The sequence below is a fragment of the Crocodylus siamensis genome, chromosome 2 (genome assembly GCF_052110815.1).
Source record: "Crocodylus siamensis isolate JL-2025a chromosome 2, ASM5211081v1, whole genome shotgun sequence".
NCBI lineage: Eukaryota > Metazoa > Chordata > Crocodylia > Crocodylidae > Crocodylus > Crocodylus siamensis.
In genome coordinates this window covers 149,593,366-149,618,886 of record NC_143396.1, presented here as the reverse complement: position 1 = coordinate 149,618,886, position 25,521 = coordinate 149,593,366, and the positions used below count along the sequence as shown (strand labels likewise).

Here is a 25,521-nt window from a genome sequence, read left to right as displayed (position 1 = left end):
GTGAAGCTTCATTTAAATTTATCATACAGAGAATCTATCCTCCATCTCAGAAATAATAGTGGTGTCCTGTGCAGCTGAAATGATGCCAATGAACTATAGAAAAAAGTGAAAGGCAGTTGTAAGATGAGGTAACATGCAAGGAGCAGAGAAGGTGCTCCTTTACCTCTCCCTAGAACCTTCTATTTCATCTTTGACAGGTGTCTGATAACACAAACTGGCATATTGGGATTACAGACAATGGAGCAACACTGATTTACACCAACTGAGGATCTGAACCATATCTTCATGAATCAGTTTGTGGAGTTCCTAGCCCCAAGAAGAGGAGCTCACTGCCTCCTGAAGTGATGGAAGAGGAATGTACAAGTTATTGCTCCACTCTACACAATATCTGATGGGCACGTCTACACATGCAAACACTCCAGGGTGAGTTTACTCTATCTACTCTAGAGTAAACCCATCCTGGGTGGGCACCTACATGTGCAGGAAAGCAGGAATAGAAATTGCTGTTGGCATAATTAGTGGCTTGTAGATGATATGCAGATATCAGGTTTTGGGATAAGAGCTTCATCCAAAGGAAACTTCCTGAATATAAATTACAGCCCGAGTTGATTTTTAGCCTATGTCATCCACCCTGATACTGGCCTAGGATTTTTTTTTAAAGTCAGTTGTGCTGACAAACAAATCATAGAAGGCATTACAGAGATTCTAATACGGGAAAAAATAATCTATTGAAAACCAAGCTGTATATGGCATTTAGGTGAGTTGTAAGCCATTAGGGAAAAAACACATGAAAGTGAACTTTAGATGGATGATTCAGTAAATTTAACCTCTGCTATGTTACACATTTCTAATTAAAAGTCCAGAGGAAAGAATCAATTATGTTTCTAGCTTTTGCCATTAGTTCTCTCTCTGTGCTTTTCTTACGGGATCTGATTACCATTGCCATTCTTCTAAGTAGCTTCATTATTTAGTTGTTTTAATATAGCAGAGTAGAGATAAATGGCCTCTCACGTGCTACTAAAAGGTGACACAATGATCAAAATAAACTTGCACTTAAAAGTTAGAAAGCTGTAAATGTGGAAGCCTAAATTGGGGATTACTATATGTGAAAGAGAACCAGTCTGATGCACTACCTATTTCTTAGTAGTGCATTTAATTAAAAGGGGAGGGGAAAAAAAACAACAGAATATAAAACACGTGCATCCCCAAAACACTCAACTTTTTAAAATATTAGAGATTTAAAGGTCAGTCAGATAAGTGGAAGATGATAGAACCAAACAGAACAAAAAGAATAATTTAGTCTATTCTTTCCTGGTGAGTTACATTTTGCTATTCAGCAGGGATCCTGTACCTACATACATTTCAGTATTTCTATAAAAAATGACCTCCAAAGGAAAAAAAACAACTGAGCTTGTGCCTTTTATTCTTTCTTAAGTAGCCATAAACAGGCTTAAATAGATTTTGCAAAGAAAACATTTTAGTTTTCTTTTGTGTGATGTGGTTGTTTTATTTATTTTTTCACATTCCATATTTAGATTTTCTATGTTCTGGAAGAAGATATGCCAACTGCAAAAAGGGAAAAATCATGACATGCCATCAGATTCAAAGCTGAGCAACTGAGAGGGGAAGGAATTTGTAGTCAGATTGGTGAAAACACTGAATTCTTTTAGTTTTTTAAATATCCATTTGGTTTGATGTCCAATTAACACTGGGAATAAAGCATATTTCAGAATTAAAGTATGAAAACTCAAACAATACATATATTGAGAGTTCAGCCACCAGAACCACCAATACCCTGCAAAAAATCCTACTGCAAACAGACCAAGTTTGATATTCTTAAGCATGTGTAGACAAAATGGGGGCCCTAAATTGAAACGATGGGTTTTAAAAAACACCGATTCAATTTAGGGCTGAATAAACCCCCACGTACTGTAGATTTACCTGCCTCTCCAGTGGGGAGGGAGAGTGAGCTGCCAGTGAGAGGAGCAGTACCTGGGCTGCAGGGAGGTGGGGGACGATGATGACTGGTGCTTCCCTTAACGGCAGCTGTGGCCCCCACCCCCAGGCAGCACACACCTGCAGGGACCTGGCTCGGGCAGTCCCCAGAAGGCACCACAGCTGTGGAGGGAAGCATCAGACCCTGGAACAGCTTAAGCAGGCAGGCAGGATCCAGGTGGGGTGGGGGGGAGATCAGGCTTACTGCTTTTCTTGTTTACCCGGGCTGCTACCAGGCTGCCTGCAGGGCTTCCTGTAGAGCCATGGAGCTGCACAGAGCCCAGTGCTTCACTCCGTGGCTGTAGGAGCAGCAAACTGTAGCCAAGTCATTTAAGGCACATTATGCCACTGAATTTCCAACAGCGCCTGGAATTAATGCACAATACGCCCCTATGCAAACACCAACACCGCCACCCCGCAGCCCAGGTACTGCTCTGTTCACTGGCATCACCCTCCATCCCAACGTTCATTAGTTTACTGCGCCCTAATAGGGGCACACAGATGTTTACTGTGCATCTAATTAGTCAGATCAGCAGTAAATTTCTCATGTATATGCACATAATCTGATGAAGAATGCCTTACATTCAAAAGCTTGTCTAACTTTAGCCCAGTCATATAGTTGGTCCAATAAAAGGTATCACATACAAAAATTCTTGCCTCTCACAATTCCTGGACCATCTTGGGTACCACATCACTAACACATATTCTATTCTATGAGTGTTATTAATTACCAGCCAAATGCCCAACATGAATGATGGGGGAGAGGGGGAGGGGCAGATGGAGCGCTGCCACCCACCACCCTGTGCCACCACCACCTTCCAGGAGTGTGGGGGGTGGAGCTTGTCCCACTGTCCCCTCCATCCCCATCTGCCACCAGCCTCGGGCCCTGCCCTGGGCCCTGTTCCCCAAAGGTGGCAGAGAGCTGCCATGTTGGCAGGGGTGGAGCAGGAGGCCTGCCTCTCCCCCCCACCCTCAACTCATCCTCTCCATCCCCACCATCATGGCAGGACTCCAGACTCTGATTGGTTGTTTCACTAACCAATCAGAGTCTTCCAAGAGCATTATGGACAGACAGACAGATGGACTAAGTCCTTTTTATATAAGAATACCTAAGCCTACTCCCTAACTTCTACTTTTTTCAGCTGTGTTCATGAGTTGTGATTATGCCTCTTCCTCATAAAACAGAAAAGAACAGGTAATGTTTTATATCATTTTATTGCATATAAACTTTATATGTATAATTTTTAAAATGCCATCTTTCAATCTATTTTTCACCAAAACTAAAATTTCTTTAGTTTTCAGTTCATCATGAAACAGATTTCACTTTCCAGTATAAATCTGATTTCCTTTTTACATACTGTTTCTAAAGCTTGAATATGATAAGCTGCCAAAATGATGCACAATACTTCAAGCCCGTTCTACATAATTTACATAATTTAGTGACATGTTAGCTCATTGCTTTGTGTTCAGTGCATGCTAGTCTTCACCAACATCACTTAATTTCTTTCTTCTTGTCTATCATATAAGTTAAATTCCTGTAGCACCAACCCTGGTCCTATTGGAATGAATGAGAGTTTTGGCTATTAATTTTGATGAAACCAAGATTCAGTTGTTCATGAATAGCTTGCCTTCCAATACTACTTTTTAAAATTAATACCATCAAGCTCTCCTCAAGCAACTTTCTGGTAACTCTGCTTGCCTTTTTCTCAACTGACATAAACCAGCCACAAACTCATTATTACCTGAAGTATACCAACTGTCTGTAAGATCTTTGTCTCATCTACAAATATGAGTTGCCTGGGTTACATTTGCAGACTAAGGTTTGCAATGCACATGAAAATGTATGTCTGCAGTTAGCACAACTAGCATAAAATTAACTCAACTCTGTTTACAAAGCATGTAATTGTCATACAGAAGCTCAAGTCTCTACTTCTGGGCATGAAGTACTTACTTTGGCCCATAAGTTCTGCACCTTTATTTGACTATGTGCATACAATGTGCATCCTTCTTAGGCATTTCTTCTGAAAATGTGGCTGCATATAGCTAGGGTCCTACATCATTTATGCTTTCATGGATTTAATGGAAACTGAAAAACCTGGTATTGTCTATAAAATCCTATAAATCAACAACAACAAAAAACCTTAATAAAAATAAAATTCTGGCTCCCCAGTGGAAGCCAGTGGTCCTCACCGCTGGGAGGCAAGGCACCAACTAGTGGGGTATCACAAAGGGCAGTAGACAAGATCACCACTGCCTTCTCATTCCCTTTCCCGCCCAGGGCCTCTCCACCAACCAGGGCTGGGGCAGGGGCACCTCTGCCAATTATCATCAAGGGGCAGGGCCAGAACTAAATGCCCATGGAACTGGGTCCACATGCCTTTGTCTCACTGTGATTTAAGTAGGTCCCTAGATATAGCTAGATTCAGTTTACAAGAAACTAATGACGTTCCAGTACATCAAACAGGATTAACACTAGTAACCAAACCAGCCTGACCCTACTTGCTCCGCATTCCCTGAAGATTAACTGTCATTAACTGGATTACTTTGGACATTTCCTGCTGGTTGCTACTGATTTATCTCACTATCTCAGCAGTGATTCTTGCATATTCTCTCTCATTCAGGAAAATATGATTATGGTTGTTTATCAAAGGCTGTAATGAAATGCAGGTAAAATACATTTTCAGCTTACCTTTGCATATGATCTGTTTCTGCCTCAAGGAATTCAGTTTGAAATAATCTTTGCATTTCATTTAAGCACACCATTCTCCTAGTAAGTGATTGGTTTGGGGTTTTTTTTCCGTAATACATAGGCAGGAAATGTACTTAAATATTCAAAACAACTTCACCCATGATATTTAATGCCTTTGAGGTTGAAATAGTGTGTTATCAAAGTCCTTCATAAATCAGCGAGTTCAGCAGTTTGAGGTTTATAGTGGACTTCAAGTAGCCATTGTCCATCCCTCCTGAGTTTAGGATGTGCTGTTATTACACACACATACACAGACACACATCCCTTTTACAGTTCTAGTGGAGAAAACTTTTTTAAAACAAAGGTTATTTCTCTGTTCCAAAAATAGTCTGATTTCAAGTTAATCCATTCTCTTCTAGTAGTTTATTTAACAGCTAAGAATCCCTTGATGGAGAACACTATGTTCTCCAGCTCCTAAAAATTTCAGTCTAGAATTTCTTAAGTGTCTTGTACCAGAGAAGCAAAGCTGTTTGGTGGATCCATGGACAAAGATTCAGGTAGTGATATTTCTGGTTTCTGACTCAAAGGCCAAGTAGCTTGTTACTACTGCACAGTAGTATTGTGGGGCACAAACCATGATGTGATGCTATCGCACAGTAATAACAAGCTACTGTGCAGTCAACATCACCAAGAAGTTGTGCGGGGATGCTACTGTGCTTGGGTATGCAAGTACTAAACAACTGTACAGTAACATATAGATGGGGCCAAAGAGTTGGAAGTTCGGATCAAAACATTTAACTGGTAGTAGAAATCTGCATAGGGATCAGAACGCAGGGATGACTTACTAAGGCAAGCTAGTCCCACCAAGGAAGTTGTCTGCACATTCTGGAGCTATTAAATTGCTTCCACTTTCAGTCTCGTAAAGTGAATTATATGATGCTGTTCTCCAGCTAATCATTAAACAAAATAATCATCAGAAATGAGGCACCATAAGTCAATTGCTGAAGGAATTTGAACACAGCCACAATCTTTACTTTCTTTCTCCTCTGTTTCCTGAGCATTTGAAAGAATTTGCTCAGAGCCAAGGCAGATGTAGAACTCAGTTTGTAGAAGAGCAGCTAGGTAAGCAAAATAATCTTTGAAGCTGATGACCAGTCAGTCTTCTTAACGGGTCTTAAAAGAAGAGGAAACTTACAGGTCCAGTTTTTGAACAAGCAGCAGAAATTTACTGCAGACTCCTAAAATGATATGTTAACGTGTTGACACTATCTGTAGTTTCTACAATCTCTGTGCTAAGCAATACCTAATGACAATGTAACAGTATGCATAGCATTAAGAAAAAAATAAAAGATAAAATGAATTGTGCTTCAAATAATCTAATAGAAAATTCCATTAACAAAGAATATTGCGCTAGTGGTAGATTACAGATTAATCAAAGGCCATTAACATTCTCTCCTGCAGTGCTAATGATTCATTGGTCCTTCTGCAGAAAACTCAGCAAGATCTCCAACTACTTGACTTGCACAGAAGTCATTTAGGAAAAGCAGCACTTGCACCAGCTTTATCATAACTTGTAAACAAGCAAAATATACCAAGAGAAAAGCAAGTTCACAGTACTTAAACATAAAAAAGATGCTTTAATCACACACCACTGGATTAAATATACTCTATTTCCTATTTGTCTCAACACTGCAACAGAAATAATGACAACCTAAAATCTGTGGGGAATGGTTAGGATGTGTAAGTTCACTTTTATATTTTCTCTATTTACCTAAACTCTTGGGGGAAGCAAGCAAGACTGTATGTATGTTTGCAGTTGGGCTTTTTTAATCCCTGTTCTCTGAGGCAATGCACATTTGATCGTGGTGGCGGGCCTTTTAATAATTGAAGACATTTAACCCAAGTTGCAACCTAAACATTTTTGATAATCTAATTTATAACTCTACCAGGTACAAATTCCTTGCTCAAGAATACACAAGAGAAGCACCACAAGTTGCTATGAATATTTTAAGTCTTGTATTTGTTCATTTAGTTTTGCTTATAGAAGACATTTTATGCAAAGGTGTAATGTGTAATTTGTGATATGTACAAGCGCTGTTCCAAAACAATAACAACAGTGAAACAAAGAGGGGTTATTCTGATCTTCCCTGTACTACCATAAAGGTGGGATGATAAAATAAAGCAGCACTATATCCCATTTCCAAGAACTGTTTCAGGAACTGGGACACTGCATTTGTTCAATTTTCCCCTGCAACCACCACTTATACTTGCAAATGTGGTGAAATACTTCCTAGGAATATGGATAAGAAATCTATGTGTAGCCAGATGTAACAGAACATACATATTACAAGCTTCACCTAACAACCGTACAAAATAAAAGGCAAAAACCTAAAGAAATTGCCATTCTACAAGAAAGAAAGCAGATGTTCCACATTGCATGACCCCTGTTCTTTACCAGCTCTCAGCATACACATGGCTATGAGTTACCCATAGAAGGATTTTTGGCATGGTACAACACTCTGATGCATGACCACTGTGTGCAGCTCATGGAAGTGTGCATACTGCATTAAAGAGAGTAGGCCAAATTTTATGCATAGGGGTTGCATAGCTTCTAAAATGCATTTGTACACATGCTTACACTAGCACCGTGGCACATGCTGTTGTATAAGTGATGAAATGCATGGCAGCACAGAGAAAATGGTGGCAGCACACTTTTGAATTAAAACGCATCCAACCTGTTTTAGTTCAAAAGCACGCTGCTGCCATTTTATCAATGCTGACTTGTATTTCATCACTTATACAACTATATGCAATGCTGCACAGTGCGTGTCACCTCACTGGAGCACTGGCATGTCAGAGCATGAAAATGTATGTGTATAAATGCCCATTATTGCACATAATTCCTTCTGTTTCCCATATACACAGCTAGTTTATGGTGATGTTGAATCAACAGAGATGCTGGAGAAGAGGAGAATGAATAAAGGCTAACCAGCCCTAGCAAAAGGCTAGACTTAAATGATCTGTTAAGTCTTTTCCCATCTCTAACTTCTCCAGTTCCTGGACCCATTCTATTGTGACAGATTATAACTGAGGAAAGATGGAAAGCAAGGTATTTTAACTGAGATGAGTTTGACCTTAAGCAAAAAAGCAGTGGAAAATAACATACATTAATCTTACATTTAAGAGACAGAATCATACTCAATTAATTTTAATTAAGTTACTCCATTATAGCATGAATTTTCTTTAACACTCTGGAAGCTGACCTCCTTTATTCTGTGGACTAGCACCAATACAGAAGTTTCCACCATAACAAACTACTTCACTTAAACTTCATTACTTTCTGTATTAATGGACTGTAAAGGATAAGGAAAGCCATTTTTACTTTTTATTTTGCTGATAGATCTTGTACACAATGCTTACCACCCAGGTATTCAGCAGTTTCACAGTGTAGTGTATGTTTTAGGAAGGTGTAGTTACTCTTTGTAATGAAGGTGAGAGTTACTCCTCATTTTCTGCACAGCTGCTTATTTATAGCAGAACATGGAAACACAAGTTGCACCTCGTCACACGTAGTTTCCTTTTACTAAGATACTTTCATCTAATCCAATAGCATTCAAGATGATCAAAACTCCAGGAATCAAGCCATTTATTTTAATTAACAGTGCTGATATCATTAGGCAGTCACTAATTTATGTATTTTACTGAAAAAAATACACCTAATATTTTTAAGGCTGTTAGTAGAAATTTAAGGAATGTAAAAGTAATATACTGAAAATGTTTTCTGAAAAGTAGGCCCCCAACATCATAGACTATAAATATGCTCCTTCAGATTAAAATAATTCAATAAGCAAGGAGCAGTGGGCTTAGTCCTTTGCCTGAAAATGAATGGGACATTATTTTGAAAAATACTATTATGATGCCCAAGATGATGATTAACAAACAAGTTAGAGAAAAAAATATTACTTTCCAAAAATGTTTTTCCAACTTTCTTTACACTTTGCTTTTGACAGCTTCATTACCCCAATCTATCAAAGTATTTATGTGAGTGTTTAAATTTTTGCGTGTTTCAATACACTGCTGGATGGGGCCTCTATGTAGAGTCAGTTTCACTCTTTCCTTTCCGTAAGTGCCAGTGTCAGATAACTGAAAAGACATCCAAGGCATCAATAGGACAACAAAAATAAAAATAGAAGTAACAATAACCCTTTAAAAAATAAAATAGATTGGGTGCATCTTCACGTACAATTAATTTGAAGAAGTAAACTCTGGAGCAGACTGAGCTGGAGGGGCTGGCCATGCACAAGGGTGCTGAAAGTGCAGAGCTGTATGGCAAAGCAGCAGGCAAGAGTCTGGCCCTGGCTGCCTGGGTGCAATATACACCCATGATCAGCATCTATATGTTCATTTAATTGCAGGAAATTACCTTGGCCTATGCTAGTACTGTCAGGGACTATCTTACTGCATTGTTAATTAGTTTACTGTAGCCTAATACTGTCGCACATGTAGACTATGACACTTCACTCAACAGCTAATTAGTCTACTCTGCAGTTAAGTGTACATGTAGATGTGGCCATTATGTAGAAAACTGGGATTTAAAAGAAATAGACTAAAAATATTCAAGTTAACAATGTGACTTAAAAATACAGATATTAGTAACTGAATGAGAAAAGTTACTGGGTGCAAGGGATAATTAATCATGCATCTTCCACTAAAAGTGCATGCTGAAATTATGACCTTCCAAGTCCTGATGCCCTACCCACTCACATTTCATCCCAAAAACTTAAAGGGGGTATGGGGAAGCATGACCTGATGATCAGCTCAAATAACTAATCAAAAAATCCCCCAGACCCTTTACCCTGTAAAGGGAAGAGAATGGCAGTCATAGACTCTTTGAAGTCACCAAGTGTATAAACAGACATCATCTCTGGAGAGGGAGCAGCTGTTGAGAGGGATGTCTCTCGGCACAATTGATCTGCTTTACCAGTATTTACAAACATCACTTGGGGCTGTTGTCCCACAGGGTTGACCCCTGCCTCTTCCCAACTTGCAGATGTGCACCCTAAGTTGGGAAGTTACAGCCTGATACATGCACTCCAAGAATCCCCTGCAGGGGAATTTCAGGGGCATGAAATAAGTAGACATTCTTCTCTATAAGGTATCACAAACTCTGCACACCTATGGTTGTGACAACATTTGTCATGTACTTGGATCATGACGAGGACCTAGACTGTCTGTTTACTTGCAACTTGTGCTGCCATAAAAAATGTTATGGTGGCACAAGGACGATATCCGTTTGTGCCCCTGGGGACTTCACTGCTACTTTGAACTTTGTGTGGAGGCTGCTATGGAAAGGGACAGCAGTAAAAATTTCTAAGGTATGGTCAGTTTTGGATTAGGTCTGGGAGGAAAATGATCATTCTATAACAGGGGTTGTCAACTGGGGGTACGCATACCCCCAGAAGTACTTAGGTCATGGGGGTACACATGGGTGGGCAGGGATGAAGCACACCTCAGGTGGGGTGTGGTGGTGGCACCTCCCCTGGTGCATTTCCATAGTTTGCCTTTTACCCAGGGATGGGGAGGGACAGCTGGGCGCTGCCAGCCTGACGCAGCACACCATGGCACCTCCTCACTCCCTACCACAGTTTGCTTTCCTGATTGGCCAGGGAGTCAGGCCAAGAGCAGAAGCCTGCCCTCCTCTCCCCATCCATACAGCAAGCCCCAGCCCCCTCCACTCTGCTCACTGACTTTCTTCCTCCTGTACTTGAACAACTTTTTCTTTCGATGCCAAACCCCACCCATCCCTCACTCTCAGGCCCAGAAAGCCTCTGCCAGAGGCTGCAGGGCTCCTCCTAAGGCTGCCTGGTTGGGACCCCATGAGGGCTTGAGGCCTATGGTAACTTGCTGCCACATGCGAGCCTTCCCAGTTCAGCTGAAAAAGTTGAGACAGAAGGAGTACACTTGTTAAAAAATGTTCAAAACCCCTGATCTATAATACGGACAATGGTGTTGGTTTTGTTTGAACTCTGAATGAAAATGAAACATTTAAAAATTTTCTGCAAAACAAGAATTGGGCCATGAACCTATGTTTGTCTATCTGGCAGATGTTGGAAATCTGAGCAGTCAAGACCTTGGGTGGTAAATTGGCTGAAAACCAAAGCATATTTCAAAGAGAGCTTGACTGAAAACAAACTACCTCCACAAAACAGTTTGAATTTCAGTGAATTTACAATTTCAGACAAAGTTGTTGTTTTCAGAATTCTTCCAGTCAGCTCCAACCCACAAATGAAAATCAAGGATGTTTTTATTTTCAGGAAGATGGCCCATATGGGGCAGAGCCAATCCCTCTAATTCCTAGTACCCAAGACATAAGAAGCTTTTATGATCTGATTTTACACGAGGACCATGGAGAAAGACTCTTTTTGACTTCTACAGATTTTAGATCAGATCCTTAAGGGCACATCTACATCACATCCAACAGGGCAAGGGATTTCTACATTGAAAATATGCCCTGTCCACTCTTGCCTTCTCAGCATAGGCTGCACACTGGAAAAATGCCAGGTAACCATAGTTAAATCAAATCCAAAAATGAAAACCCTAGCTGACATTTGGGGTTCTTGAAATATTCATGAAGCAGGAGCAAGTAGACAAGGCATGTTTTCACAGAAGTACTTCCTTATATTATCTATCAATGTGTAGAAATGCCCTTAAAAAAAAACAAAACAGTATCATAACCATCTAGAGGTGAATATAAAAACCCCATGCCACTCCACAGGGCAGAGGCATTCTTCTTAAAATCACTCCCGCTAAAAAATGAGTCACAATATTTTGCACTAGCAGTCATTTCCAAGTTCTCTTCAGTAGAAGCCCCATGCAGAGGACATTCTTAAATCAGTTGATAGCTAGCTGGCAAAAGTAGTCATGTAATAACTAAGGAAGGTGAGACAGACAGACAGAGAGAAAAAAGAGGAGGAAGACTAGTTATAATTAAATATAACAAACAAAGGTTGCATACTTTGCATATCATTACTTTCATTAGGATCAGTCACATGCTGAAGGTGGATAAATAATGAAAACAATGATGCAAGGACATTTCATTCGAAAAGATCTAGCAAGGTCCCTACCCTCTCTTCAAGTATTTGTAAAGTATCTGTAGAGTTTTATATAATGGCACTAACAAATGTTTCATCTAGAATGCTAGACAAATGATTAACCAAGCATACAATTAATTTATCTTCTTCAATTAAAACAAAATCCTGCTTCCACTGGAGTCACTAGGAGTTTTCCCAGTCATGTCAAAAAGATCAGGATTTCACTCCACACTCTATTTGAGCAACAGTATTTATAAGAAAAGTAAATCAAGGATATGTTAGGAATGGAGAATCAGTGGTGGCAAAACAACTCATGTTCTGCTACTAAATTGGTTTATATTTCATTCCTCCTCACATTATGGCTGGGGACACTATTGGAAAGGCAATATGTCTTACAATCTGGATTTCTCTTTTTCTCTGTAGGTTACAAAGTTTTTCTTTGACTTTTTACTGGAAAGAATATCAAGTTTAGCATAAAGTCTTATTCTTTTTATAATTGTTAACAAATGGAATCTGAATTCAAACACTGGAATCATGAGCTTGTTTTCGAACAAAACATGTAACACCATGTCTCTGCAGGCAATGAGCCTTCATACATCAATTAGAATTTCTGAAAAGTAAATCTAACAATGAAATTAAAAAAGGAAAGAAAACTAAATACATGCAATGAGGTTGGATGTACATGTACAAGGATGAAAGAGAAAGGTGACTGCCTTGCACAGGAAAGTGAATTTTAAAATGGTTAAAATGAATAATTTACAGTTACACAAAAAATGCATTCACTATTTTTTTTCCTAAGTATCTCTTATAACATACTTACATAAATGCATTGTTCAAGTTTGTAAGAACAAAGAGTTTGCCAAACTGGATAAGACTACTGGTCAATCAAATCACATTATGCCCTTCATGCTAGCCAATACAGTCAACGCCTGTTAGTTGCTGTATGTTGGTCAGCTGATGGCATGTTGCTCTAACGTGCATGGTGTTGTGGCATGCATTGGATGACAAATGTTTCTGGGGAAATGTCAGTGGTAAGAAGTTGCTGTTTTAGCTAGATATTTCTGCAAATGAGTATTGACTGTACAAGAGGGTCAAGTAGGAAGACAAAACATTTCAAACAATCCACCTAGCCAACCACCCAACTGGAGATAAAAATGGTGACTTTTGACTTATGCCCTGTAAGTTTGAAGTGTAGCTTTTTTCTTTAACATGAAAAACTATTATTATTATTATTATAATACATAAAATGGTTTAAATTCTGCCTCTGCATCGTTACTGGTTTTTATTACTAGAGAGTGTCATAGAATACTTTGTAATAAACATTCAGTACTAAATGGAGGCTGGTAGTTTCTGTCTTCAAAAGTGAACCTTACCAGATGCTTCAGGAGAGGGCATTAAACTCTATAATACACCTTATTGAACATTATTATGCTGTAATGGAAAAATTCTTCACAAGCCCAGGTGATCAAATTATTCTCTGAAGTATTAAGAATGAAACACAGATCAAACAGCTGCCAATACATCATATAGCATAACTATATAAATGTATGTCCAAAGAGAATTAAGCACAGCTTTTTCCTTCAAGAAGAGTTTGTGCTGAGTTAATGATTTTTTTCTTCTAATATGGAAAAATGAATTTGTCATAGAAATGAAATCACATCTTGGGGTTTAATAACATAAGTTATAATATGGGACTCTTCCATTAAGATTATTTTTTAAAAAACCCAACCACTTCACCAAGGGAATTTATATCAGTAAAATGCCCAGAAAGCCTGAACTACTCACTACCAGGAAGAAGACCATTGCTCAACATCCTATCAAAGTTTCCTTTGCCATAGGGAGACAAAGTGACTTGTACTTTACAACTGAAGCTGCTTCAAGTTAAACAAAGATTATTTGGGTCCCAGCCACTCCAATACAGATGGCATGCAAAAGGTGACATAGAACTATCTTCCCCACCCTCTTTTCAGTGATTCCAGAAGTAAGCTTTGCACTTTATATTAATTTTCATGAAACCAGAACGGTGGCATTTTATACTCACTTTGTATGTATAACAGGATGGCATGAGCAAAAAGCAGTGAAGAATCAGGCCTGTGTACTATCATACAACATGCTGTAATGAAGTTTTTCTAGTCAACTAAGTCATGATATGAGATTGTTAAGACTAAGCACATTTACGGCACAGTAACTGAAATTACAGTCCGTATGGGCATGTGTCTACATATGCACCCACATACTGCATAGTTAATATGGCAACTTATGCCAACTTAAGCATAAATGTTATACCTGCATCATGCAGGTATCAAATGTATGCCCAATTAGTTACTGCACAGTACTGCACATGTAGATGTGTTACTGTGCAGTACCACAGGGGGCCTCACCTAGGGGGCCCGCTGGGTCTGCCCACCCACTAGAGGGCCAGCCTGAGCCCAGCCTTAGGGCTCCTGGCCAGCCACTTCTCCTGGTTTCAACTTGGAACTAAAGTTAGTCCCAAGGGCTGGCAGCCATGTGGACAGAAGCTGGAGCTGTCCCCAGGGGCCACAGGGGCACAAGGCACGTTGTGACATGCCTTGTGACCTGCCTAAATTTAGTCTCAGATACCAGCCTGTTTCCACTTACTGTGCATTAATTAACTGAGCAGTAAATTTAAGATGGCATAAATGCATGAGTAGATATGCCCACTGAGTATAAAACATAATGAACTTGGAGTTTCTGTCCTAGTGACTTGGTGCATGTTCAAATTGTCTCCAGTTCTTCCTTCAGCACTTTAGGAGAACAGGGATATTAAAAATAGCCCAGCAATCAATGAATTAATACATTAGCCTCCCCCCTTATTTTAAGTTACTTTAAAACTTGCCTACAAGTCAATACATAAATCACCAGTCATGGAGTTACTTGTACCAAACTCTAAAGTTTTGACAATACTTTTCTTTTAGGATTTGATTTCACCTGCTTAAAGCTCAACAAATTTGGCTTTATGAAAGTGAACGATGGCTGGCAGAGGGAATTAAATCAGGAATTAGAGTTACAATCTAAATTTCACTTCTTCAGAATCACAGTATCATCCTCATCCTAACGGCTACAGTAAAGGCCACATAACATCTCTGCCATCTTTGCTGTGCTTTCAGGTTAACAGTCTCTGTATTATGAGTCATGGTGTGCACAGATGTGACAATTATACTAGCATTAAATTATACAAGCATAAAATGTTCTAATATATCTGTTACATCTTTTCCACTCCTGTACTAAATTAGCTCCTGGAGCTGAACTGCTGTAACTTTAAATTTGTGCAAGACAGGTTTAAAGTTACAGTTATTTTGCTTCATTTATACTGGTATACAGACGAAGAGATATAAGAGTTATATCAGAACAGCCAGGGTATACTCCTGAAAAGCAAATTCTGACTCCCCTTTTGAACTTACATGTGTCCCACAGCCTCACATAATACCTGGCCTATTGCACTGTATCACTGTGCGCTACCTAAGACCATAAAGGACTATGGTACAGAAAGCTGGAGGAGAACAGAGAACAGAAGAAGTTAACCTGGATATGTTTATCTATTTCTCACATTTACTTGATAGTTCAAAGGTACTTCTTTGAGATAGGTGGTGACAGACAGATACTGTAGTGCCTCTCACCATAGCATCTAATCACAGGTCTAAGTAGTGACTAGTTATATTTTGGCCAGGAAAATAAAAAGAAGGTTCAGATATGTAACAGCTGAAATTGAAACTTCCTGACCTCTGATCTCTGAAGGTGAAGAACGACATGTCCTTTGAATTTCAAGCCAGGCGGCATGAAAGAAAAAATGTGTGCTGTCACCATAGTCTAATCGTGCAGTTAGGTGCTCCTAGCCATCAGCACTACAGTGTACTTGATTAGTGATGTATGAAGTAGGCCACCCCTGGAAATTGGTTTTCTTGCCCTGTGTCCAACACCAGTGTAACCATGGGCTATAAATACTTAGGCTGCTCAATATCTTCTTTCTTTTATTTTTTTAGAATGATTTATTCACGTAACCAGGTTAAAATTACAGCAGTAATTCAGATTGGGGATTGAAAAGCTGTCTGACTTCAAGACTCCTGGGAGTTATTACCCAGTTAGACTACAGGCAGAACAAGCCCTGTAGCCTGATTTGCTGACATTTGTCCAAAAAGGTTCCAGAGCTGCTGTGTTAATTGATTGGCCTTGATCTGGGGAGGGGAGAGCGCACAAATGTATTCAACACTTGTGAATCACACTGCTTGCTACTCTCCCAATTCATGCCTTCATGTTTAGAAGGCCACCTTAAAAAAAAAAAAAAGGTCTGAATGAAACGCATTGTCTCCCTTTACCAACCTGCTGTAAGAACTGTCGTCGTCTGAAATGACGTTGTAGCTGCCAAATAAGGTAGAGCAGTCAGTGCCTCAGAGATAAAAATCCTGTTTACAAAATGCATTAGCTATTGCTCTCAGGGTGGCATATATAAAAATATAATGTATTAAAGAGGAAGTATTTGCTTCAAGATTTGATACAAAGCAGTTCATTCTAATTTTCAGGCACATCACATCTAGCAAGGTAATTGCTTTGAAATTTTCATAATTTGCACGCTACATTCCAGAAAATGACCTGCCTATCTTTCTCTGACACAATTCTACTGCCACATAGCCAGCTCTGAAATTCAAATCACTCTCTATTCAAGAAAATATGAATGAATAACAATAGCTGGGATTTCTTTTTTTACCCTTGTCTTTAACCTATTGGATTTAGTTACTGAAGAAAGATCCCATGCTACATCCTCAGACAGCAGTTGCAGGCCATCTAAAATCTAAACACTCTTACACTTTTCTAGGCAGCAAAACAATTCTGATTCCTCACAGCCAATTAGCTAAGGTACATACAGTCAGTACATTTAACTTAACCTAACTAAGGCTAGGTCAATCTAAATCTCCATCTGTGTAGGTATTCAGGCAGGGTTAAATTAGGCAAAAAATGGCAAACCTGAGTTTACCTGAGAATATGAACTAACTTAGATTGTGAATGGATTAACTCAATCTACTGAATTCCTGTGTGCGTCTGTAGTACAGCCCCTAGGGTAAGAAAGCCCTTATGCTTCCCCCAGCCTTAGGGTTGTGCTCTTCCTATTTCCCCCACCCCCAAACTTAACTGGGCTATTTTTAGCCCTTCAACTTCTCCACCCCCAGAAGGTAGTCCCACCCTGCATGGATTAACCAGTACCCCACAGTCCTACCCTTCCCCTACAACCCCTGCCCCACCCCCACCCCACTAGCTCCCCTATCCCAAGTTACTTACACTGGGTTCCCTGTGTAGCTCCCAGCTTTGGCAAATGACTGCACATGCCACTCCTAGTCTATGTCCATGCAGCTTAAAGTAAGCCACATTAACAAGACCAGGTGTGGTGAATGATAATTTGCACCCCTGGGCTATGACAGTAAACTTGAAATAACTATTTAGAAGACCTGGAAAAAAATCAAAGAACATCTAAATATGCTTCTTTGGCATTAGCTGCCTTCACCATTTTCAAATATATATGAATAGCAATATCTTCCTCCCCTTGCTCCTTCCCTCAACAATACTATAGTCAAAGTCAGAGGGGAGAACAGCCACAAAGATGTCATAGTTGGTGCCTCCTATAGATCACCAAACCAGGAAGAAGAGGATGATGATGCTTTCTTTAAACAACTCAAAATTTCCAAATAGCAGAACCCGGTTCTCACGGAGGACTTCAACTACTGTGACCTCTCCTGGGAGGTTAATATAGCACAAGTTCTTGGAAAATCTTAAGGATAGCTTTTTGGTGCAGGTGATAGTGTCACTCTTCTTGATTTGCTGCTCACAAACAAGGAGGTACTAGTTGAGAATCTGAAGTTTTAAAGCAACTTGGGTGATACCGGGTGTGTCTACATAACCACCAATGTGCCATAATTATGATGCATTAAGTTACTACCTGTAATGACCTGTAGTACCTGTAATAACAGGTACAAACCTAATGCACTGTAATTGGCACTACTGCATGCTTTTCTTCATGATGCTAATGCACAGTGGACCAATTCTACTGAGCAATATAATGGTTTTTGCATGCTGCACTAATGGACAGTAGAATTAGTATACTGTGCATGTAGTGTCTCATGTAGATGCACCCACTGACCACAAAATGATAGATGTCAAGATCCTAAGAAAAAGAAGGAAGGAGAGCAGCAGAATAAAGACACTGAACTTATGGCAAGCAGCCTTTAACAAATTCTGGGGACTGGTAGGCAGGATCCTTTGTGAAACAAGTCTGGAGGAAAAAGTCCAGAAGTGGTGGTTGTACCTTAAGAAGACAACAAGGTGGGTCTGCAACTTATAGGCTACCCCAAGTATATATAACATGACTAACTACTATATTTACTCAAATAAGATGACCCTAAACATAAGATAACTCCACCCCTCCCCAATAATTAGGTTCTATATACCAAAAATATATATATTTGTTATAATTTTCCAGGTACAGAATCTAAATATTGGAGGGTTGTCTTAACCACCCCCCCCCCCACCACCACTACAACACACACACCCCATCCCATTGCTACAGCAGGGAAAACAGTGGCTGGGAAGAAGACAGGTGGCCCCCTTGCCCTCTGCAGCCTTCATGGCCCCCCTGCCACATACACTCCCCCACCCCTAGTTCCCCAAGACATTCGCTCCTCTTTCCACTAATCCCAGTCCCTTCCCTCCCTGCTCCACACAGTTTCTGTCTCTTCTCTTCCCACCCCCCCTTACTGTCAGACACTGCTTGGCCTGCTCGGTCATGAAGCGAAGCATGTGGAAACAAATTTGTTACCTCACCATGCAGCAATGTTAATGCTGCTGATTGGCTGGGCAGGAAAAGGAACTTCTGTTTTCTGTGCCTGGGAAAGACCTCAGACAGAGCTAGAACTGAGCTGCACCTGACAGTAAGGGGGACAGAAGCTGAAGGGGGGAACTGGAGAGCAGGACAGGAGGCTGCTGTGGGTCTGACTCTGGCCCCAACCTAGGCTCAGGGCCAGAGTCAGAACTGCAGCAGCCACTTGCCCTCCTCTCTGTTTTGCATGCAAATATAAGACCATAAAAACTTCATCTTATATTTGAGTAAATATGGTATGTATATTAGGGAGGTCATGTTAATGTCCCAAATGTGAAGAAGGAATGAGAAGTGCAGCAGGGTGGCCTGGCTAAAGCATGACATCTTCAGCGAGTTAAAACACAAAGGATAATCCTATAAAAAGTAGAAATTTGGGCATTACTAGGGTGAAGCATATAAGTATAATACAACAGTGCAGGAAGAAAATCAGGAAGGTCAAGCCACAACTGAAGATGCGACAACCAAAGGACATAAAAGGCAAAGAATTCTATGTGTATGGCAGAACTAAGATGACCAAGGAAAGAGCAAGTCCTTTACTGAACACAAAGGGAAATCTACTAATGGATGATGCAGAGAAGGCTGAAGTATTTAAGGTTTTTTTCACTAGAGACTTCATGAATAAGGTCAGCTATCAGTTAACAAATACAGCTGCCAGCAAGGACAGGGAAGGAGATAAACAGCTCAGTGGAAGAAAAGGAAGGGATTCATTAGAGAAATTACAGGTTTTCAAGTTGGTGGGGGCAGGAAGGATGCATCCAATATAGTAGTGGTCTCCAAACTTTAAGTAGGAGATCAGTTTTGGCATTTAAAAGCAACCCAAGTTCTATCATGCGTCATCACCAGTCCCCGCCCCCCGCCACCCAGCAGGTTTGTCTGTGGGGAAGGAAGGGGGGCAGAGGGAGAAAAAATTATTTGGGGGCGCACCTCCCCAACAAGTAAGTCCCACCCAGCCAAGGCCCCACTCAACACACCCGTGCTCCTGCCTCTGCAGCACTGTCCCTCATTGCAGGGACCTCGATCTAGCCCCCTCCCCTTCCCTCCCCCACGGCCTGACCTGCAGGGCTGGGGCACATGTGTGCATGCACTCGGGCACTCAGCCCTCCACTGCAGCCTCAGATCAACTCTAAGAGTCTCCGAGATCTACTGCAAGAGGCTCCGAGAAGTGGAAGTAGTGACCACTGTCATATAGTTTCAACGCTTAAGAAAAGGAAAATTGTTAAGAAGGGAATTGTAAAAAAAAGACCCTGAAAATATTCTGACACCCCTTATATTTCAATGGTTTATTCACACCTTGAATACTGTACCCCATTCTGGTCTCCACACCTCAAAAATATCTAGAGAAACTAGAGGACACACAGAGAAGGGGAACAAGGATAATTAGTGATATGGAGGAGCTTCCATATAGGGAAAGATTAAAGAAGCATGGCCTATTCAGTTTAGAAAAGAGGTGATTAACAAGGGACATGATAAGGGTTTACAAAGTACTCAGAAGTGAAGATAAGGAGATTTTGTCTTCACTCAAAGGTGAAGAGAAAGAGAGTCTCTCTCACAATACAAGAACTAGAGGTTACATAATGAAACTAGTTAATAGGTACTAAGTTTTAAACTAATAAAAGGAAAATATTTTTCCAAAGTGAGTGCATCTACACATGAAATTAGAATAGTTTCTCTAGTGTAGTTTGCTCCTGAGTTTACTGTTCCTAGGTGCAGTGTTTATACACATGCCCTGGACCACAGGATGTTGAGCTAGGATGGAGCAGCCCCAGCTAGGATGGGCAGGGGGCCCAGGGTGTCAGCCTGCTAACCCAGGGTTGTGCTCCTCTGGCTAAACATGCTGCAGAGGGTCTGAATAGGGCACAAGGGTGCTGCAGTGAAGGGCTAGCCAGCAGGAAGCCTTCACACTGTAGCCCCAGCCAGGCCTGGATATCATCTGCACATACATTTCAGCATACATAACTAATCTACTATAGGATAGTACTTGCCCTGGACAGTACTAACCTACAGCAGAGTTAATTAATTTACTGTGCCCTAATATGGGTATACATGTAGATGGTGATGCTTTACTGCAGAGCTAATTAGTCAGTTCTGCAATAAAGTGCATCTATAGATGTACCCGGTGGGTAATTAAAGTGTGGAATTTGTTGTCATAAGATGGTATGGAAGTTGAGTTTAACCAGATTCAAAAAGGGATTGAACAAATTATTGGAGGAAAGTTGCAGCAGTAGTTATTGAGCATAGGAGTTAGAGATACAGCCTCTAAATCAGAACTGCTGAGACCTTAAATGCTGGAGGCTTTCTGTGGGACAGGAACACTGGATAAAAAACCTTGGTCATATCCAGTCCATTCTCCATTTCAACATTCACTCTCTGCCACTGTGTGACACAGGATACTAGGCAAGATGGATCTATGGTCTGACCCAGTAGAAGGTGGTTCTTGTGTTCTTATATAGGATCTGATGAACTGCAGATCAGTCAGACTGACCTCAATACCAGGAAAGTTCATGGAGCAGATCACAAAAGGCATCTATTTCTAGGCCTGTGGGGGAGAATGAGATGGTATGAAAGGGCCGTAATGGATGATAAGGTGGCAGGCTCTATGAAAAAGGGCCAGGGGTAGGGAGTAGCAGATGCAATAAACCTTAACTTTAGCAAGGCTTTTCTCTTTCATGACATCCTTATTAGTAATCAGAAGAGCTAGTCTAAATGAAACTACTGTTTTGCATACATAACAGGTTAGATCCTCATGCTCAAAGAGTAGCTCAATGTCTAACTGGGAAGAGGTATCAAGTGGAGGTATCCCCTTAAGGGTCTGTCCTGGTTCCACTCTTTTTAAATATCTTTATTAATGATTTGGAGGATGGAATTGAGTGCAAGCTTAACAAGTATACCAATGACACATAATTGGGGGGAGGCACTCTAGAGAGTAGGGTTGGGATTCAGAATGACCTTCATAGACTGGAAAAATGGTCCAAAATCAATTGAATAAAATTCAGTGATAGCAAGGTAAAATCCTGTATTTAGAACAATCACATGCACATATAGAAACTAGGGAATGACTGCCTAGGATTAAGTACAGAAGAAAAAAGAGTGTTACAGTAGACCATAAGCTGAATATGAGCCAACAGGTTACTCTTATTTGCAAATAAACTATTAGTTTATTGGGCTGTATTAGTGTCACTGCAAATAAAAAGAAGCAAGTCTTCTGCTGTATTCCGTATTGGTGAGGTCTCACTTTGAGTATGGTGTCCAGTTTTGCTCCCCTCTCCCCACCCAAAAAAAGTACGGACAAATTGGAGAATGATTAGAGGCCTGGGCAGTATAATTTATGAGGAAAGGATAAAAGAAATGGGATTCCTTAGCCTGGATCCCTTTAAACTAAGGGATTTCATAACAGCCTTCAAATACCTGAAGGGTATTCTTTGTGGACAGGACAAGGACTAATCATCTAAAATGACAGCGAGAGATATTTAAGTTGGAAATTAAGAAGAGTGTTCTCATTATGGAGATGATTAAGCACTGGAACAGACTTTCCAAAAAGGTTGTGAAATCTTCATCGTGGAAGTTTTTAAGGGCAGGTTTGACAAACACCTACTGGGATGATTTAGTCAAGGATGATCCTGACTTGTGCAGGCCTGGACTAGACAACCTCCTGAGGTCCTTTCCAACCCTATGATTACTTTGATTGCAGATGTGATCACATTATCTTACAAATGGGGGTCAATCATTTATTTATGTCTTTTTCTAACTTGGTGACTTCATGAGCCACTCCTGGTACCTCAAGGCATGTAGAAAAAACATATAAAGCTGTGTCTGTGGCTGAATTGCTAATTCTCTGAATTAGAATCAAATCTTCAGATTTATAGATTTTATAGACATTAGAGCTGGAAGGGACCTTGGAAAATCATCGAGTCCAGCCCCCACCCAAAGGCAGGAAGTCAGCTGGGGTCATAGGATCCCAGCAAGATAAGCATCCAATTTGCTGTTGAAGGTGCTCAATGTGTGCTTGAACCACCTCCGATGGCAGGCTGTTCCAGACCTTGGGGGCTCAGACAGTAAAGAAATTCTTTGGCCACCTATAGGTTTATCAGGGGTGACCACCAGTATCTGGGGGAACGTTTGTTCACCAGAGCACCCCAAGGGATGACAAGGTCGAATGGTCATAAACTATTACAAGACATTTTGGACTTGGCCACATCAAACCGGGACAGTGATCCGAATCAGCAAATCGAAACTGGACAGAATCCAAACTGAATATGGCCACTTCACACACCCCTATCAGAGATAGTACGATCTTATGTCAGAGTTAATTAATCTACTGGGCCCTAATACTGGTGCATGAGTAGACAGTGATGCTTTACTATACAGCTTAGTCAGTACCACAGTAAAGTGCATGTGTAGGTGCACCCAATATGAGCTACTCTGAAGCTGTAGGATTAGGTACTATGGTAGATGATTTGAAGCAAGATAGGTAACTTTTAGCCTGCCTTTCATGGGAGTTTTTACAGTTTTGTGGTATTTCACTACACGCAACCATTTCAGTAACATTGATAAATGGACTCAGGATTTGGGAAAAGACAAAGAATCCTGAGGTCAAATGAAGACATAACGCATGGTTCAACCTTATGGAGAATGAAGAAGAAATGAGTATTATTTATAAAAATATTATATGATCCTCAGTATACCTACTAAATGTTAATCTGGCTGACTGCATGGTATTAACTTAGAGGGAGCTGGTAGAAGAGAACAAGCAAGTTACAGTAACAGAGATATGGTACAGCAAGTGTCCTTAAGGGAAACAGCAAGTGAGTTAATTTCCTGCCTGCCTCTAGGGAAGGGATAATTTTCCTAAATACAGAGATGAAGATCAAAGCAACATCCAGCTGTGTCCAAAACTCTGCCCTCTGGTGCCAAGAGGAAAAGAATATGGAATGGGTTGCAGCTTTTCAGGAAGAGCCCATGTGATAAAGCATGTAGCTGAAAGAGCAAGTGCCCATACATTTGCCCAAGACATCTGTGCTTGCCTAATCTTTGACAGAAGTTTCATGGAATTTAATGCAAGAAGGACCATCAGATAATCTAGTCTGGCCTCATATATGTAAGAACCCATTAAGCCTCACCCAGGTACCATACATGACATGACAAAATTTGTTGAGTTTCAAATGGTGGTCCACAAAAACATAAAATAAATGTTTTGCTGGTAGAAAACAAGAGAGGGACTGGTAACCAAGGCCCTTGTGATGGCAGAGCATTGACTGGGTGAAAGCCCTCCCAGAATATCGCAGCAAACAAACTATATCCCACGGAGTGAAAAACACCCATAAAGTGATAGAGCACCATGTTGCACCTGTTACCTGATGTGTGCACTTGTGGGGTACTGGATGAGTTTATAAGTTACCACATATACCGTAGCTCTGGTAGGACAGTGGGTGTAGATTTTATAGCTAGTGAGTCTTATCAGGCATGATCTACAGTCCAAGGTTGTCTATTGGAAAGAGTTGTGCATGGGTAACGGGGTGAAAGATGACACCTACAACTCTCTTATGAGCAGTCACAAACCTCAAATTTCTTTTTCTTATACAAAATACTGTCTAGTTACTAAATATTCTACTTTGTAGAGAAGCTAACAGTGGAATCATTTTGCTTCATTTTCATTTTGTTCCCTTTTGTCTGCAATCCAGAAACCGGGTGAGTTTGTTCAATGCACTAATGCTAAAATGGCAGCTTTCACTGGACCACCTGCTCTTTTAACCAGTGGTAATGATCATAAATTAACATTATTTACACAACTCATGCAAAGACAGGCATTTGTGCAGGAGAGCTAATGGGGCTTCAACTCATTCTCAGAGAAATACTCAGCTGGACATCGTGAAAGGAAAAAGAAAAGAGTTGTGTTTCTGTATATTTAGATAAATAAAACACAAGAACAGTGGTCAACCTTAAAAGGTTTCGACTGCTTTAGAAGTTGCTTCCCATAGTTGTAATCAGTAATATAGCTAGAACCAATAACAGTTTTTCAACTGGTAGGAATGTTTGAAATGCTTCCACTGCATACAGCTGGGTTCACCATTTAAGTCTTTACAAGTTTGCCTTTGCAAGGAAATAATACTGTGAAGTTTTTAAAAGTCAGTACCAGCATATTCAGGAAACACTGTAGTAATATTAGTTTATTTCAGTGGTGTAAAGATACAAACGCATTCAGTATATGAACCTAAGTCATTGATGGAGAAGAACCAAAATTTTGGATCCAAAATGCTGAGAAAGTCAGAAATCAAACTTTTGAATTCAGACCCATCTCATATTCACGCACAATTTATCTATGTGTACCCATGCACTCACATGCATGTGTACACACACACGTAACCAGATGCATATGTAGTAACCCTAATTGTTCCCACATGAAGTGTTGTGTGATTACAATCAAATCATACCATTATATTGCATTATTGCATTGCATAAATCCTTAAGTGTCTGATAATATGAGTGTGTACCATGAACTTGGAGGCAAATTCACTTCGACACACCAAGCACTGGGCTCCAACTTGAGTTTGGCAAGACCAGTCATTTACTTCAAGTAACACAGAAAATGTCTTTACTGGACCTCCCAGAAAAAGGGTGTGACTGCTTTACAGCTATCACAAAAAGGACATAAATCCAACAGCACTCAATCCAGCACTTAAGACCACATCAAGCATGGGTCCAAAAAAGGTGAGAAGGTCTTTCACATAACCCTTCTGTGAGAAGAATTTCTAGACTTCTCCACAAAGAGATATCAGGACTGGTTCAATGAGAAAGATGAAAAATACACGTTCTCACTGACAGAAAAAGAGAGTCTTCAAAACCTGGCAGAAAGACATCAACTCCAA

General features: G+C 40.3%; 1 protein-coding gene across 4 annotated transcripts in view; it reads right to left on the bottom strand.

Moving 5' to 3' along the window:
• The window catches only part of GRID2 (glutamate ionotropic receptor delta type subunit 2), a 1,419,908-nt gene that overhangs the window by 1,021,810 nt on the left and 372,577 nt on the right, over nt 1-25,521 (bottom strand). The gene's annotated exons all lie outside the window — the stretch shown is intronic.